Source organism: Oncorhynchus mykiss, chromosome 7 (assembly GCF_013265735.2).
Source record: "Oncorhynchus mykiss isolate Arlee chromosome 7, USDA_OmykA_1.1, whole genome shotgun sequence".
In the NCBI taxonomy this organism is placed as follows: domain Eukaryota; kingdom Metazoa; phylum Chordata; class Actinopteri; order Salmoniformes; family Salmonidae; genus Oncorhynchus; species Oncorhynchus mykiss.
Genome location: NC_048571.1, coordinates 5503300 through 5513694, shown reverse-complemented (window position 1 = coordinate 5513694; position 10395 = coordinate 5503300).

The window sequence follows — 10395 nt, the reverse complement described above, 5'->3', positions numbered from 1 at the left end:
GAGGGGCGACAGCTGCTCTGGACAGAGGGGCAGCTGCTCGGGCGGCCCCTGGCTGACTGACGGCACTGGCGGCCCCTGGCTTACTGGCGGCCCCTGGCTGACTGGCGGCACTGGCGGCCCATGGCTTACTGGCGGCCCCTGGCTGACGGGCGGCACTGACGGCCCCTGGCTGACGGGCGGCACTGGCGGCTCCTGGCAGACGGGCAGCACTGGCGGCTCCTGGCAGACGGGCGGCACTGGCGGCCCCTGGCTTACTGGCGGCCCCTGGCTGACGGGCGGCACTGGCGGCCCCTGGCTGACGGGCGGCACTGGCGGCTCCTGGCAGACGGGCGGCGCTGGGCAGACGGGCAGCACTGGCGGCCCCTGGCTGACGGGCGGCACTGGCGGCTCCTGGCAGACGGGCAGCACTGGCGGCTCCTGGCAGACGGGCGGCACTGGCGGCTCCTGGCAGACGGGCGGCACTGGCGGCTCCTGGCAGACGGGCGGCACTGGCGGCTCCTGGAAGACGGGCGGCACTGGCGACTGGTGAAGTGGGGGAGTGTATTGGTGTTTATCAAGCATCATAATTGGTTTGTGTCTATCCCATTGGACGCAGATAGTGCAAGTCTCTATCCAATTGGAAAATTGTGTTCGGCACAACGGAAATGGAGACGCTGGCCTTTATTTTCTACCTAATTAGCTTTTAATTAACCCTTTACCTCTGGGGCTAGACTGGGTGGGTGGGGATCCTCTCCAGTGTTCCCTTGAGAGGCCTCCACGCACGCATGCATACACACACACACACACACACACACACACACACACACACGTACACAAAAATACACTCAGTCACATCACACACACCTCGGCCAGCAGCTCGATCATGTCTATGAATGTTCATGTTTCCCAGTGCAGACAGCATTGATTTGTATTGACCCCATAATGACAGGACTATTAGCTGTGTTCTTCCTAAGAGGCTGAGGGTATTTGTGTGTGTGTGTGTGTGTGTGTGTGTTAACAGAGTTGTGAAGGCCAGAGGACTGCAGTACAGTGTGATTGGGCCTTCTATCTCTCCAGGGGACACCACACTGGTCTGCTTGGCTCCAGAAGATGAGCGATGGCAGCGATAACTCCACCGCCCTTGAGGCTCTGTGCTACAAGAGCGCAATCACTGGCCCTGTGTGTATCTGACAGTCTGGGGACATACCACCCTAGTCCTGAAATGAAAGAGGAAACAAGGTCTTTGAGGTTTCTGCTAGCTGTGTGGGCTAACACAGTCCATTCCTGCCACTGCAGACCTGGCTTTCAAACCACTGGCTCTCTGAACAGAAAGGACTGCTGATGGGCTGCAGCTACTGAGCACTGCATTTCTGTCCAATCAAAGCTGACCAGCTGACTCAGAACCTCCACAACACTGGAGGGATGTCTCAGTTGGGTTATACAGAGTTGTCAGCATCCTATTTTGATTCACCCCTCCTCCCCTCCCTCTTGCCCCTGACACACACTCCAACCCCCCCACCCCACCTCCCTCGTGCCCCTGACGCACACTCCAACCCCCCCACCCCACCTCCCTCGTGCCCCTGACACACACTCCAACCCCCTCCTTGCCCCTGACACACACTCCAACCCTTCCACCCCCCCTCCCCTCCCTCGTGCCCCTGACACACACTCCAACCCCCCCCCCCCCCTTGCCCCTGACACACACTCCAACCCTTCCACCCCCCCCTCCCTCGTGCCCCTGACACACACTCCAACCCCCCTCCCCTCCCTCTTGCCCCTGACACACACTCCAACCCTTCCATCCCCCCTCCGCTCCCTCTTGCCCCTGACACACTCCAACCCTCCCACCTTCCCGCTCCCTCTTGCCCCTGACACACACCATCCCTCCCCCTCTTGCCCCTGACATACTCCAACCCTCCCACCTTCCCCCACCCTCTTGCCCCTGACACACACTCCATCCCTCCCCCTCGTATCATTTCTCATCCCACAAGCTTGTCTCTGGGGGTGGGCGTTGCTTTGAATCAAAGCCCTACTAATCAATTCTGCCCATCGCCGCTCTCTCTCTTCCCCTTTCTCTCTCTCTGTCTCTGTGTTGGTGCGGCGTAATGATTATCTACAGTCCTTCATCAGCCAGCCAGTGAGTCAGCCAGCCAGCCAGGCCGATTGCCAGGACAGAAGTGGCTAATTCAATTAGTGCTGACCTTCTTTCCCGCACTGGGTGCTCTCAAGCACGGAAACACGCGCACGGAAACACGCGCACGGAAACACGCGCACGGAAACACGCGCACGGAGTGGGCTTGAGAACATGACTCACACCGAGAGAGAAGTAGGGGATTGAACTGTGAGTCGCCATGACTACACACACACCAGTGGAGGCTGCTGAGGGGAGGACAGCTGATATTAATGTCTGGAGCGGGGCAAATGGAATGGCATCAAACACCTGGAAACCATGGAAACCATGTGTTGATGTATTTCATACCATTTCACTGATTCTGCTCCAACCATTACCACGAGCCTGTTCTCCTCAATTAAGGTGCCACCAAACTCCTGTGACACAAGCTGTAGCCAGACTCCTGCTGATGATAACTTCTCCTACAGGGATTATCATGTGTATTAATGCTAGAGGAACAAACTGAACAACGTGTTTTACTGTGAGGGAGGTGTGAATGTACTGATGGCTTGTAGAACATCTAGACAGAGAGAGAGAGAGAGACAAAGGGAGAGAGGGGAGGCTGGTTTAATTGGTGTTGTTCAGTGGAAAAGATAATGACTGTATACCTGTGTGTTTATGTGGATGTGTGTGTGGATGCATGTGTGTGTGTGTGCGTGTAACGGCGTTCTTCGTTTGTTGAAAGAGAGGACCGAAATGCAGCGTGGTGGTTACTCATGTTCTTTAATGAATGACGATACATTAAATAACTAAATGAATACGAAAACAACAAACGGAACGTGAAACCTAATACAGCCTATCTGGTGAACACTACACAAAGACAGGAACAATCACCCACAAACACACAGTGAAACCCAGGCTACCTAAGTATGATTCTCAATCAGAGACAACTAATGACACCTGCCTCTGATTGAGAACCATACTAGGCCGAAAACATAGAACTGCCCCACAACATAGAAAAACAAACATAGACTGCCCACCCAACTCACGCCCTGACCATACTAAATAAATACAACACAAAGGAAATAGAGGTCAGAACGTGACAGTACCCCCCCCCAAAGGTGCGGACTCCGGCCGCAAAACCTTGACCTATAGGGGAGGGTCTGGGTGGGCGTCTGTCCGCGGTGGCGGCTCTGGCGCGGGACGCCGACCCCACTTCGCCATTGTCTTAGTCCGCCTTATTGTCCGCCTCCGTGGCTTACTCACCATGGCCACCCCTCTCAATGACCCCACTGGACAGAGGGGCTGCTCGGGACAGAGGGGCAGCTCGGGACAGAGGTGAAGCAGCTGCTCGGGACAGAGGGACAACTGCTCGGGACAGAGGGGCAGCTGCTCGGGACAGAGGGGCGATAGCAGCTCGGGACAGAGGGGCGATAGCAGCTCGGGACAGAGGGGCGGCAGCTGCTCGGGACAGAGGGGCAGCTGCTCGGGACAGAGGGACAGCTGCTCGGGACAGAGGGACAGCTGCTCGGGACAGAGGGACAGCTGCTCGGGACAGAGGGGCGGCAGCAGCTTGGGACAGAGGGGCGACAGCTGCTCTGGACAGAGGGGCAGCTGCTCGGGCGGCCCCTGGCTGACTGACGGCACTGGCGGCCCCTGGCTTACTGGCGGCCCCTGGCTGACTGGCGGCACTGGCGGCCCCTGGCTTACTGGCGGCCCCTGGCTGACGGGCGGCACTGGCGGCCCCTGGCTGACGGGCGGCACTGGCGGCTCCTGGCAGACGGGCAGCACTGGTGGCTCCTGGCAGACGGGCGGCACTGGCGGCCCCTGGCTTACTGGCGGCCCCTGGCTGACGGGCGGCACTGGCGGCCCCTGGCTGACGGGCGGCACTGGCGGCTCCTGGCAGACGGGCGGCACTGGCGGCTCCTGGCAGACGGGCGGCACTGGCGGCTCCTGGCAGACGGGCGGCACTGGCGGCTCCTGGCAGACGGGCGGCACTGGCGTCTCCTGGCAGACGGGCGGCGCTGGGCAGACGGGCAGCACTGGCGGCCCCTGGCTGACGGGCGGCACTGGCGGCTCCTGGCAGACGGGCAGCACTGGCGGCTCCTGGCAGACGGGCGGCACTGGCGGCTCCTGGCAGACGGGCGGCACTGGCGGCTCCTGGCAGACGGGCGGCGCTGGGCAGACGGGCAGCACTGGCGGCGCTGGGCAGACGGGCAGCACTGGCGGCGCTGGGCAGACGGGCGGCACTGGCGGCGCTGGGCAGACGGGCGGCGCTGGGCAGACGGGCGGCACTGGCGGCGCTGGGCAGACGGGCGGCACTGGCGGCGCTGGAGAGGAGGAAGGCTGTGGAACCGCCGGACTGACGGGCGGCACTGGCGGCGCTGGGCAGACGGGCGGCGTTGGCGGCGCTGGGCTGACGAGCGGCACTGGCGGCGCTGGAGAGGAGGAAGGCTCTGGAAGCGCCAGACTGAGTAGCTCTCGTAGCGCCGAACAGGCGGGAGACTCCGGCAGCGCTGGAGAGGAGGAAGGCTCTGGTAGCGCCGGAGAGGCGGGAGACTCCGGCAGCGCTGGAGAGGAGAGAGCCCCTGCAAGGATGGGCCGGAGAGACAGCCTGGTACGGGGAGCTGCCACCGGAGGGCTGGTGCGTGGAGGTGGTGACGGATAGACCGGGCCGTGCAGGCGCACTGGAGCTCTTGAGCACCGAGCCTGCCCAACCTTACCCGGTTGAATGGTCCCGGTCGCCCTGCCAGTGCGGCGAGGTGGAATAGCCCGCACTGGGCTATGCAGGCGAACCGGGGACACCGTGCGCAAGGCTGGTGCCATGTAAGCCGGCCCAAGGAGACGCACTGGAGACCAGATGCGTAGAGCCGGCTTCATGGCACTTGGCTCGATGCCCACTCTAGCCCGGCCGATACGCGGAGCTGGAATGTACCGCACCGGGCTGTGCACCCGCACTGGGGACACCGTGCGCTCCACAGCATAACACGGTGCCTGCCCGGTCTCTCTAGCCCCCCGGTAACCACAGGAAGTTGGCTCAGGTCTCCTACCTGGCGTAGCCATACTCCCTGTTAGCCCCCCCCCAAGAAATTTTTGGGGCTGACTCCCGGGCTTCCTTCCGCGCCGCCGTGCCTGCTTCGCCAACTCCATTCTCTGATAACCTTCCGCGCACTGCTCCATCGAATCCCAGGCGGGCTCCGGCACTCTCCCTGGGTCGGCCGCCCACCTGTCGATCTCCTCCCAAGTAGTATACTCCATGCCATTGCTGTCCATAACGTCCTCCTTTCGCTGCTGCCTGTTAACACGCTGCTCGGTCCGAGTGTGGTGGGTGATTCTGTAACGGCGTTCTTCGTTTGTTGAAAGAGAGGACCGAAATGCAGCGTGGTGGTTACTCATGTTCTTTAATGAATGACGATACATGAAATAACTAAATGAATACGAAAACAACAAACGGAACGTGAAACCTAATACAGCCTATCTGGTGAACACTACACAAAGACAGGAACAATCACCCACAAACACACAGTGAAACCCAGGCTACCTAAGTATGATTCTCAATCAGAGACAACTAATGACACCTGCCTCTGATTGAGAACCATACTAGGCCGAAAACATAGAACTGCCCCACAACATAGAAAAACAAACATAGACTGCCCACCCAACTCACGCCCTGACCATACTAAATAAATACAACACAAAGGAAATAGAGGTCAGAACGTGACAGTGCGTGTGTATATTGTTATACCAGTCTTTTAGTATTGGCACCAGGGTTGGGTTGTGATTTGAAATGTAACTTATCAACTACAAACTCCAGGGTGGGAAATAAGGCACCCTTTTCATGTCTTGAATTGGAATTCCAATTATTCCCAGTAATGGACAGCATCTGAATGGAACTGACCCCAACCCTGAAGGGCATTGGTTTTATATTCCACTTGACCACATGGTCAGAAGTGACATTTATCAGTGGCTGACAATCTTTCCCAAAAATCAATACATGGACCTAAAGATGTTACAATGTCATTTAGAGTGCAATCCATGGTGGGTCAAGCCTTTTGACCTCTCTTGACCCCAACTGATTGTTATTGGACATACAGTACCTCTACGTGTATGGCTCCTTATTGGATGATTTCAACATCCATTAGGTGATAATTAGATCTGGTAAACATTTAAGATTTAGCTGTGATGTGTGTGCAGAGGAGGCGATGTACGGTAGGTTATCAGTCTGTGGATTGGCCTCTCTCTCGCTCTCTCTCCATCGCTATCTGACACCTGACAAACTCTCTGCTCTCTGCCCCAACCACTCTACTGTGTCTGAGTGACCAACAGCAGAGAGAGAGGGAGAGAGAGCGAGGGAGAGCAGACCAGAGGAGAGAGGGGGAGCAGACCAGGGAGAGAGAGGAAGAGTGTGGGAGCAGACCAGGGGAGAGAGGGGGAGCATACCAGAGGAGAGAGGGGGAGCAGACCAGGGGAGAGAGGGGGAGCATACCAGGGGAGAGAGGGGGAGCATACCAGAGGAGAGAGGGGGAGCAGACCAGGGGAGAGAGGGGGAGCATACCAGAGGAGAGAGGGGGAGCAGACCAGAGGAGAGAGGGGGAGCAGACCAGGGGAGAGAGGGGGAGCATACCAGAGGAGAGAGGGGGAGCAGACCAGGGGAGAGAGAGGAAGAGTGTGGGAGCAGACCAGGGGAGAGAGGGGGAGCAGACCAGGGGAGAGAGAGGAAGAGTGTGGGAGCAGACCAGGGGAGAGAGTGGGAGCAGACCAGGGGAGAGAGAGGAAGAGTGGAGGAGCAGACCAGGGGAGAGAGGGGGAGCATACCAGAGGAGAGAGGGGGAGCAGACCAGGGGAGAGAGAGGAAGAGTGTGGGAGCAGACCAGGGGAGAGAGGGGGAGCATACGAGAGGAGAGAGGGGGAGCAGACCAGGGGAGAGAGAGGAAGAGTGTGGGAGCAGACCAGGGGAGAGAGGGAGAGCATACCAGAGGATAGAGGGGGAGCAGACCAGGGGAGAGAGAGGAAGAGTGTGGGAGCAGACCAGGGGAGAGAGAGGAAGAGTGGGGGAGAGAGATATTTTCTCCATCCCTTTAAGCCTATCCCCTCTGAAGTTATTTCCCTTGAGAGGGGACTGAGCATAAAAGCGAGGTTATATCTGAGCTAGCCGGTGTGAGAGGAGCACAAAGGGTTAACCTCTACGGGATCGGTGTCCCCCCGTGGGACGGTTGAGCTAATGTGATTAGCATGAGGTTGTAAGTAACAAGAACATTTCCCAGGACATAGACATATCTGAAATGGGCAGAAAGCTTACATTCTTGTTAATCTAGCTGCACTGTCCAATTCACAGTAGCCATTACAGTGAAATAATACCATGCTATTGTTTGAGGAGAGTCCACAGTTATGAATTTAAAATGTATCAATAAACCAATTAGGTGGATTTGGGCTTGATACAACATTTTGAACATAAATGCAATGGTTCATTGGATCAGTCTAAAACTTTGCACATACACTGCTGCCAAAATCTAAATTGCACATAACCTGGAAAAATACATGAGGGCCTTTCTCTTGCATTTCAAAGATAATAAAAAATAAAACCGCATGTTTTTTCTCTTTGTAATATATTTGACCAGATCTGTGTTATATTCTCCTACATGAATTGCTTCAGAGCTACATGCATTTAGATTTGGGTATGTCATTTTAGGTGAAAATTGAAAAAAAGGGTAAAATCCTTAATTAAGAGGATTTATTAGTGGAACAGAGTCAAAACATTTATTCCATTCCAGCCATTACAATGAGCCCGTCCTCCTATAGCTCCTCCCACCAGCCTCCACTGGGGTTTGTGTTGATAAGGACGCCATGTCATTGTGATTTATAAGGTTCTTTTCATCATGCCTCGTAAAGCCATGTCAATGAAACATATATGCTTGTTATTTGCCTACCCTGTGTGTTTGTCCTGCCTTCCATTGGGTCAGTCATTGTGGAACACAATGTGTCTAGCAGTGTTGCACAATAATCTGAAGGCTGGTGCATGGTGGGGGTGTGGGGCACAGTGGGTAGCATGGCAGTATGCTCATGTCTGTCACGTATCCTCATCTCTACAGAACCCTCTGAGCAATATCAGCTACTGGCACCGTGACCTGAATGCTTTTGTCTTGATATGGGGTGCTGGGAGGGGGGTGGGGGTTAAAAATCAATGTAAAAAAATCCCCTTTTTAATAAAGCGTCTATAATTGCATTTGTGTAGTGGCACACAGTTGAGCAGGATTTCCACACAGGATTTGTTGTTGTTGCAGGGTCTGGAAAAGGGTTTTGCCTTTTATGAGAGAAACTCTGATTGTACAATATTAGGAGGAATATACTGCGTCGATATATACTGTATAGTGGAGGCTATATATATATAGTACCATATATACAGTACCAGTACCATTCAAGGATTTTCTTTATTTTTACTATTTTCAACATTGTAGAATAATAGTGAAGACATCACAACAATGAAATAACACACAAATATATTTCTGATTTTAGATTCTTCAAGGTAGCCACCCAGGTGACAGCTTTGCACACTCTTGGCATTCTCTCAACCAGCTTCATGAGGTAGTCACCCGGAATGCCTTTATAACAGTCTTGAAGGAGTTCCCACATATGCTGAGCACTTGTTGGCTGTTTTTCCTTCTCTCTGCAGTCCAACTCATCCCAAACCACCTGCCGGCGCGGCAGGGTAGCCTAGTGGTTAGAGCGTTGGACTAGTAACCGGACGGTTGCAAGTTCAAATCCCCGGGCTGACAAGGTACAAATCTGTCGTTCTGCCCCTGAACAGGCAGTTAACCCACTGTTCCTAGGCCATCATTGAAAATAAGAATTTGTTCTTAACTGACTTGCCTAGTTAAGTAAAGGTTAGCCCTTACACAGCCTGGAGGTGTGTTTTAGTCCCAATAAGCGCAAACCAGAAGGGATGGCGTATTGCTGCAGAATGCTGTGGTAGCCATGCTGGTTAGGTGTACCTCGAATTCTGAAAAAATCACAGACAGTGTCACCAGCAAAGCACCCTCACACCATCACACCACCTCCTCCATGCTTCATGGTGGGAACTACACATGCAGAGATCATCCGTTCACCTACTCTGCGTCCCACAAAGAGACGGCGGTTGGAACCAAAAATCTCAAATTTGGACTCATCAGACCAAAGAACAGATTTCCACCGGTCTAATGTCCATTGCTCGTGTTTCTTGGTCCAAGTAAGTATCTTCGCCTTATTGGAGTCCTTTAGTAGTAGTTTCTTTGCAGCAATTCGACCATGAAGGCCTAATTCACGCAGTCTCCTCTGAATAGTTGATGTTGAGATGTGTCTGTTACTTGAACTCTGTGAAGTGTTTATTTGGGCTGCAATCTGAGGTTCAGTTAATTGCCAATTTCAGGGGTGCAGTTAACTCTAATGAACTTATCCTCTGCAGCAGAGGTCTTCCTTTCCTGTGTGGTCCTCATGAGAGTCAGTTTCATCATTGCGCTTGATGGTTTTTGTGACTGCACTTGGAGAAACTTTCAAAGTTCTTCAAATTTTCCGGATTGACTGACTTTCATGTTTTAAAATAACGATGGACTGTTGTTTCTCTTTGCTTATTTGAGCTGTTCTTGCCATAATATGGAATTGGTCTTTTACCAAATAGGGCTATCTATACCAACCCTACCTTGTCAAAACACAACGGATTGGTTCAAACGCATTAAGAAGGAAAGAAATTCTACAAATTAACTTTTAACAAGGCACACCTGTTAACTGAAAATAACTCCTCATGAAGTTGGTTGAAAGAACGCAAGGAGTGTGCAAAGCTGCCATCGAGGCAAAGGGTAATTTGAAGAATCTCAAATATAAAATATATTTTGATTTATTTTACACTTTTTTGATTACTGCATGATTCCATATGTGTTATTTCATACTTTTGATGTCTTCACTATTATTCCACAATGTAGAAAATAGTAAAAATAAAGAAAAACCTTTGAATGAGTATGTGTGTCCAAACTTTTGACTGGTACTATATATTATAGGCTATCGTAGGCTACTAAATACACTTTACAGTTTGCCTGTGCAAAATTCTACGTAGAATCGTGAAAAAAATACAGTTTGTAAAGCAAACGCCTAATATTGAAAAGATTACACGAATCTGTCTGTAGAAGCTAACAATTTCTTTCTCAATGACTTTATAGCAATTCTGAGCGAACAGCACTGTTTTTCAGAGTAGCTTATCTTGAGATTGGCCATCACCGGTGAGTAGCCCACGCTTCATCTTCATCATCGGCCATCACCGGTGAGTAGCCCACGCTTCA